Source organism: Suncus etruscus, chromosome X, assembly GCF_024139225.1.
Source record: "Suncus etruscus isolate mSunEtr1 chromosome X, mSunEtr1.pri.cur, whole genome shotgun sequence".
Lineage (NCBI taxonomy): Eukaryota > Metazoa > Chordata > Mammalia > Eulipotyphla > Soricidae > Suncus > Suncus etruscus.
Genome location: NC_064868.1, coordinates 784481 through 793455, shown reverse-complemented (window position 1 = coordinate 793455; position 8975 = coordinate 784481). Strand labels below are relative to the sequence as shown.

General features: G+C 37.5%; 1 non-coding gene across 1 annotated transcript; it reads right to left on the bottom strand.

The window, feature by feature from the left end:
- Positions 1–498: 498 nt before the first annotated feature.
- Positions 499–630, bottom strand: LOC125999876 (small nucleolar RNA SNORA51). Its single transcript, XR_007492332.1, has one exon. It is a non-coding gene; the product is annotated as a small nucleolar RNA SNORA51 (small nucleolar RNA).
- Positions 631–8975: the final 8345 nt, after the last annotated feature.

The window sequence follows — 8975 nt, the reverse complement described above, 5'->3', positions numbered from 1 at the left end:
TGAGAACTATGTATGGATTGGTGACTGAAAAAATGGTTTTTGACCCTTTATCCCACTGCTCACAAATAAAAGGTCTGTTTTTCCCTCCTTTACCTTTCCATATAGTTTCTCTATTGATCGAATGAAAAATATAACAGTATAGAGCGTATTAATACAATAGTGTTAATTTTATTATATTACTGCATAAAATTAGTTCTAGTTCTTTTTTTCAGTAGAATTTATATTTTTCTATTTTTCTATCCTTTTACTCTGAGCATGTTTCCATACTGAAAAGTTAAGTGTGCTTCCTGAACGCAGCAGATGACTGGTTTTTGTTTCCGATACAACGCGATACTCTGCATTTTGATGTTTTTTTCACATTACCAAGTAAGGACAGTATGACAGAAATGGCTCTTGTAACATATATTGTGTAGGATTGTTGTCGTTACATTGGGAATTTGGTTTGTTTAATTGACCTTTGAGTAGTTCGGTTTCATTAGCTTGAGTGTTATGAGTTTTTCTTGTGCCCCCATTCACAATACTGACCAGGCACAGAGCCTGGTTTGAGGTGTATATGGGAGCATTTACGGTACCTGCTCTTTCTCTATAGCCAGTACAAAGAACACAGCCTGTGGTAAGCTTTGAGAGGCCTTGTCTTTTCTTTTCTTCTCTTTTGATTTCTTTTTATATATAGATAAAAAAACCCTTTACCAGTGCAAGGTTCCCATCACCAATATCCCAAGTGTCCTTCTATCCAACTCCACCCTGGCCACTATACAGGCTTTCTTTCTTTTTTTTTCCTTTTTTTTTGAGTTAGAATATTTTTAATTCTCTTTCCCATCTGAATGCTAGTTTAGTTGGAGAGTGAACTGTAGGTTGAAAAATTTTATCTTTCTATAGTTTGGATATGTTATTCTTCTCTTTTCTTTCCTATACTATAAAAATGAATGATCTGGTTTTATTCTTATGTTCTTTCCATTATACTTGAGGCTTTTTTCAATGATGCCTGTGTAATAGTGTCATGAAATTCTACAAAAAAGTAGATCAAACACTCATGAAATTCACACGGAGCAATAAATTGCACTTAATAACTAAAGCATTCTAATGAGAAAAATTATAGGGATGTATCTCCTTCAAATAAAATAATTCTACAAATTTTTATTAATATATACAGCATAGTCCTGAAATAAAGATAGGCCCTCAGGTCCATTGCATAAAATGAAGACTGAATCAGACCCTCAGGTATTTGATCTAGTGATTTTTGGTGGTATTTGCGTCACACCCAGCAGCTCTCAGAGGTTATTCCTGGCTCTACGCTCAGATACAGCCCAGGGAAGTAACAGAGGACCTTATGGGATGCAGGGATTCAATCTACTATTCTTCTGCATGAAAGGCAAACGCCTTACCTACATGCTATCTTTCCATCCCTGATCTATTAATTTTTATTAAGGAAAACTATATAGTAGACAAAGGAATGTATCTTCAGTGTGTAGGGTTGTGAAAACAGGTCAGCTACATGCAAAATGTGAACTCAGACTGCATTCTCACACAATGCAAAAAAGTTAATTTAAAGTGGAATAAAGACCCTAATATAATTCCTGAATCCATAAAGTACCTAGAGGAAAATTTGGGCAAAATTTTACATGTCATTGAAGTGAATGGTGTCTTTAAAGCTGAATTCACTAACCTACGAAGTCAAATCAATATGAAGCAAATGGGATTACATTACACTAAGAATCTTCCACCTCTCAATGGAAACAATAATCAGGATATGAAGACAGAACATATAATAAAAGGACCAATAATCTGAAAAGATCAATATCATAGATCTATAAGCTACATGTATATCTTTTTTTTTCTTTTTTAATTTTTTTTAATTTATTTAACACATACATTTACTTTGTTCCTCAAGCCCCCAGATGTGGTACTTTATAATATATCTTACACAAAGCAATAAAAAGCCAAAAAATTTATGCAACTCCCTTAACATTAAAAGCTGTAGTATTGTTGACACATTTGATCATGATATAATAATTCATTAAGAATTAGTCAAAGGAGCACAGCAATAACTGTGTTAGTGTTGAAATTGTTTGCATAGGCCCAGAAAAATATAGGGCACATGGAAAGAAAAAACTTTTGGCCTAAATTCAAGAAAATCTTACCACTGATGTTTTCTGGCATAACACCAACTCTAGGATCCAGGCACATTAGGTTGTCTAACCCAAATCATTGTCTGTAGTGTCAATACACTTTTATTTTTTACACAGTCACTGTTGTTGGTGTCAGGTTTCTGTAGCCAAGGATCTCGGAATATGTCCATATCCTATATAAGAGTCAGGATGATGCTGAGAACCCTTTAGTTTCACTCACAATTAGAGCGTGATACAGAGAGCTCGGTCTTTAAAGCAGGTTGTTATTGTTGTTAAGTTCTCTGGGTGTTAAAGGGAAGTCTTTGTTGAATAGGTCTATGCCAGAGCAGTGGTAGGATCTTTCCTGGTAGAGGATTGCATTCAGGTGATGTAGTACACAACCATGGGTGTTTTGTAGATGGCATCCCTGGTTCAGGGGCAAATGGACAATGCCCATTCTTTCAAGACATAAACCAGGTCTTTATGACAATGTTCAGGGTGTAAGGTCCTACTGCATTACAAGATTTGTATGTTCCCATCTCTATAAGAAAAAAACGTGTTTGTATATAATTTCCCATTTTAATGTGCCTATGCAAAAGAAGAACAGTATCACATGGCAAGATTGGTGCCTATGGCGATGCTAGAACAAGTCCAACAATTCAGTTGACTTTGTTCTTATATAAACATTAAATGGAGGGGCACTTCTACAAACTTAATTATTTAACAAATAATAAGGGGATAAAAAGTGCAGAAAATAAACAATCTAATTTAAGACAGTGCACTCAATTGTCACTGTGGGAGCTAATCAGAAACTTTGTATGGTAGCAACCACAGTTACACAATGAAGGAAGGAAGAGGCCAAGAGTCTGCTGAGAGTAAACAAGTAGGTAAAGAGTACTGGCCTCTTCCCAGCCTGAGAGTCCATCCTCTCATTTTTATTTTGAATATATATGGTACTCCCACGTTAACTGGTCTCTTCCCAGCCTGAGAGTCCATCCTCCCCTTTTTATTTTGAATATATATAGTAGCCCCCACACCGTTTTTACAATGGAGACCAAAGAGAGAAAAAATATCAGTGAATGTCACGACATACACCAGTGCTGCATCGACCCGCCCTCCACCCCATGCATCTCCCCCTTATTTTCGGGCGAGAAACGGGGAAAAATTGTGGACCACTATAGTGTCCACCTGAGCCGGCAACCAGGGAAGGCCTGGAATGGAGGGGAGAAATAGGGGAACGGCTGGGGGCCTGCCAAGCCTCCCACCAGCCCCCAAGCTAGGGAGTAGGCTTCCGGCATGGGGTGTCCCCTAACACCATTCTTGGGAAGAGCTGGCCGCCAGGATCAAGGAAATGGCAGCAACATATCTGCCCGGCTTCTCCCCCTGCTAATCCCCCTAGAGTAGGGAGGGGGGAAATCCTTGGGACCCCTAAAAGAGTTCACCTGGAAAGCACATCAGGCCACCCGAGGTGGCATTTAGGCAAGGCATAGAGTCCAGGGGAGAAATAGGGAGAGGCTGGGGCCTGCCAAGCCTCCAAACACCTCCAAGCTAGGGAGTAGGCCTCCTGCATGGGGTGTCCCCTAACCCCATGCCTGGGAAGAGTTGGCCTCCAGGATCAAGAAAATGGAAGCCATATATCTGGTCGACCCCTCCCCCTGATCCTCCCCTCTTAGATAAGGGAGGGGGGAAGCCTGGGGACCCTAATAGAATCCACCTAGAACCCACATCAGGCCACCCGAGCTGGCACTCAGGCAAGGTTTAGAGTCCAGGGGAGATATAGGAGAACGGCTGGGGCCTGCCAAGCCTCCCACCACCCCCAAAGCTAGGGAGTAGGCCTCCGGCATGGGGTGTCCCCTAAACTCATACCTGGGAAGAAGTGGCCTCCAGAATCAAGGAACTGGAAGCCAGATATCTGCCCGGCCCCTCTCCTACATGTATATCTTTATAAGAAAAAGCATACTCCATAAAAGAGGAAGAGAAATTCTATGAAGATTTTCCACAAAGAAGAAATACTTCTGAGCAAAAGACAAATGAAAAACCTGGCAGTGTGAGCCAGTTCAGCTTGCCACAAGGGGGAATTAGATTTGTGATGAGGAAGGCTGGGAATGTATGGTGGAAGAATGCAGGAACTGCTGAAGAGATCTTATTGAAAAATAATATTCCTGAAACCACATGATAAAGAATTTTCTAATGTTATGGTTATGAAATTGAAAAATTAAAGGAAAAGAAATCCCCCAGTTTAAAATCAATAATTTCTACAGACATTTTTAAAACAAAATTTACTAAATGATAGATCTATAAAATAGAAAAAACCTTAGCAAATCACAGTAGTAAAGAATCTAAGAGTGTTATGGAGTTAGCAAATTGATTAAAGAATTTGCCTTGCATGTGGCCAACCAAGTTTCCAATACTCAGTGACCAATTTGTTCTTCTCAGCACCACCATCTTTAGCCCCTAGCATTACTAGGTGTGACCAAAACACAAAAGAGAAAGATAGAAAGAAACAGACCAATAACAATAAATCCATTAAAAGAAATGTTACTTGAAGATTAAATTGCATATGTTTGCCTGCATTATATACTACATCATAAATGTAATAGGGGTGCATTAAATTTTTAAATATCTAAATTGAAAAATTGCAATTCCATTTCTACATTGGTTTAGCATATCTAAGAGGTTCATACAAATGTCGGAATAAAGAAAGAAACATGTGGTCTGGGGAATGTATTAACTAACTTTCTATTTTTCAGTAACTCAAGATCCTTTATAAAATAGAACGTTTACAATGAAAACCATTATATGTAATACTAGGCATTTGAGCAGATCTATAGATCCTATAATACATATTGAACTAGGGGCAGTCAATAATGACTTAGAGAAAACATTTTCTCAAAGTTCCACTGACCTAGGTATGGGGAAGTGGAAGACTTCAATTGTGGGTGACCCTTTCAGAGAAGTTCACAGAAATCCTCACCAACCCATTTATTTAGTGAGGTGCCATACACAAAAGCTGCCCCCCAACATCCATGATATTAACAGGGATGTTTTGAGAGGTAACTCCACCTAAGGACTGTTATTGGCTGCAACAATACTTGGCAGCCAATCAGAGTGGAGGGTGTGGTGCCACTCTTACAGGGATATTGCTGAGTACAGAAGCAGCCAGAGATAGGCAGGAATAGTTGGTCTTTGAATATGTCAGATTCAGCTGAGGCAGAAGGTGATTCTGCTTCAGGTGCAAAAACGCAACCAAGCAGAGTCATTGTGACCCAATTCATCCTCAAGAGGTCCGGGGGGTAGCAGGACTTCTCCTGCATGGACCTGGATGAGTACCATGAGTTTGACGATAATGAGAAAGAATAAGAGAGTAAAAAAAGTGTGTGAGTTGACCCTGGTCTTGGGCATATTTTCCTTAGATTCTGCCTCCAACTCTTTTCCCCTGCCCACATGGGCCTAATCCCATTAAAGCCCTCCTTATTTGTCTTTATATTCAAAAGCAATTTTGGGTTATTTCAAATGGTATGGCTTCTATTCTGGCTTGGGTGTGGTGTTGAAATGTTGTGTCCTTGGAATCTGCAATTGTGGCAATATTTCATTATGATGCTGAATGTAAAGAAAAACCAATATTTAATTTAAATTACAAATGTATTTCTGTTGATCGTGCTCCTCTGCTAGGTGAAAATTATATTACATAAGATGAACATACTGCTCCAGAAGAAAAAGATGAAGCATGTAACAGAGAAGTCCTCCATGTTTGTAATTTGTTACAGAAATAAGAAGTCAGAAACCAGCCAAAGGATGATTCAAAGGATGATGACAAAAGTGCTGAGACACCTCCAACTTCCCACTGTTCATAATCTCTCAGAAACTGAACCAGACCATAGAAATGCAGTGGAGAACAAGTCCCTTTGCCAATTTATAGTGCAAGTAAAGCAAGTTCTTTCCCCAATAAAACATGTAGCAGAATGATCACTCTGTAGCTTTCTCTGTGTGTTCCCAAGGAGGGTAGATCAGGAGGAAGGTGCATGGTTGTTCTATAAAGACCCAGCAAATTTACCTGTTGAGAACCTTGCATGAGCAATAACTATATATAGTTATTACTTATTATTATAAATTACTATTTTACTAATTATTAATATTAGTTATTATTATTACTACTTATTACTATATATATTTAGATTTATATAGTTGACCTATATATATATATTGGTCATTGAAAACAAGTGTCTTGAACACTGTTCCATCGAAAGAAATTAAAGGCTGGTTTTCCCCTTTGCTTCTCTCCCAGAGTGTTTTTCTAGTGATTAGAAAGAAAAAATAAGTTTCAGATATTATATTTTATTATTATATTATAGTATATAATTTTATGTGTTACTATTACAATTTTAATGTACAAAATTTCTCCTAGTCCTAATACCAATGTGGCCCATAACCATTAGTAGTCTGATGGTAATATTTGGGCCCTGCATACCCCATCTGGAATCCTGGTTTTGAGTACCTCTAGGATTGAACATTGAATACCCAGCCAGAAGAGGTTCCTGAGCACATTGGCTGTGGCCTAATGCCAAGCCACACTCCACTTCCAAAAACGTCCTTTAGGACTTAAATCATTTAGCTGTTGTATTACCTTTGTGAGTTTCCATGAAATAGTGAAAAACGCCAATCATCCTGTGTTTGATTTTACTTTCTCTACTGAAATGTCCTGCAAGTTAGAAAAGAATATAATTCTGACTTTACTTTAGTATATATAAATTTTATAACCTGGAGCAACATTTCTGGCATCAACTAAATGGTTTTTAGGTGCTCCATTTTTACCTTGAGTTTCATTATGCATTGAATCAACCAAAAGTGCTCCAGTGTCTGGCATTATGCATGGTAGGGTAATTGGTTCATATTAATATCATTTCTTGTATATATGCACTTGTATAAGACTCATTTTGTTATCCTTCCCCACAACTTCCTGGCTATCTCACCTGGAGAGCGAAACCCTCCCATAGTTGGGAAGGGCCCAGTTGGTAATATAAGGTGTTGCCTCAGCGGTGAGAGATGAGATTCAGCAGAAGCCTAAGGAGGAGGATGCAGAAGGGAGAGAGGAGAGCAAGATAGATGCAGGCCAGCTGAAGGAGTCTGATTAAAAGGTTAGCTGAAAAGTCATAAAGATATGCACATGGCAGTTAGGGCCTTATAAAAAAAAGGTTCATGTTTCCTGACTTCTATTGACCGACTGTCTGAGGAAAATTTCCTCACCATCATTCTTATTCCTACAGACCCACTGGCTGAAAGGGGGTGCAAGTGCCTGGCCTTGCAAGGAAAGGCCACACCATCTATCCACCGTCATCCACCACCAAAAATGTCTCTTGTTAATTTAATTAATACTTCATCATGTATGTATTGTTATGTTTATAAAATATATCTTATGTGTCATTGATAAGAAGAAATAATAACATGCTTTTTCTCTTTATTATGGAACACTAGAAAAATAAGATTAGCATTCACGAATAAGCAAAGATCTTGTCCTAATCCAACCATGCTTGACACCTTGATTTCACTTCTCTCCTTTACTTTTCTAACTCTCAGCATATGCATTGTATTATAAAGAGAAGGGCCCGGAGAGATAGCACAGCGGTGTTTGCCTTGCAAGCAGCCTATCCAGGACCAAAGGTGGTTGGTATGAATCCCGGTGTCCCATATGGTCACCCGTGCCTGCCAGGAGCTATTTCTGAGCAGACATCCAGGAGTAAACCCTGAGCATCGCCGGGTGTGACACAAAAACCAAAAAAAAAAAAAAAGAGAGAGAGATAGAGAGAGAGATACTGTCTTTGAAAGTATAGCCTTGAAACTCAAACATATGTATGTAGGCATGTGTTTAAGTACAACATCAATTTTTATTTTATAGAAATTTTTCAAGGTAAAAGTTTCCCTGTACTAATTTACTACTCTATTTTCTAACTATGGTATTTTATAATCTACCACTGTTTTTGTCTGTGTGAAAGGAAGAAAAATCCACAATTTTTTTTCTGTATGACTCCTGATTTGTAAACTCAAGAATGTTAAAATTTGGGGTTGAATTGATAGAACAGAGAGCAGGGTGTTTTGTCTTGCACATGACTAACCTGGGTTTGATCCCTCAGCATCCCACATAGTCACCCAAACCTGACAAAAGTAACTTGAGAGCACAAAGTCAGGAGTAACTCCTGGGTCTCACTGTTTTGAGCCAAAAATTAAAAAGGTTAAATGTTAAGAGTTAAATACTCGGGGGCTTTGGGGGAAAATAAAAAAATTAAATTAAATTAAAAACAAAAGTTAAATACTCACATTCCATATCTGCCTTTGCTATAATTTATGCTATAAAATTTTTCTGGGAAATTGGGGTCAGTAGCATAATAATCCCATAAAAATGTTTACATACAAAACAGGAAATAATATAAAAGTTGCAAGATTATTATTATGCTCTTGTCTTCTTTTGAAAAACCAAATGTCCGTGCAAAATAAATGAAATAATCATTGTTTAACTTATTTTAAATTTCTAATTGCATGTATTATAATCAAAGTTTATGTATTATTTCTTTTATTGTACTTATTCAATATTTATTTATGTATATGGTAATAAAATTTATTTATCTTATGGGGAAAAAGAATTATCTTCTATATGATTTCTTAAACGTATCAAATAAGATGATCTTAAGTATCAGGTTTTTTTTGCCCTACAATAATTAAGTGTGGGAGATTTTATTCAACCTTCTTAGCACTTTCTAAACTGAAGCCTTTATTGTTCCAAATAAATATTAATTTTTGTTTAATATATTTTCAAGAACTACTTTTAAATGATCAAGTATTCTACAAATAATGGACATGCTTACATAAATTAAC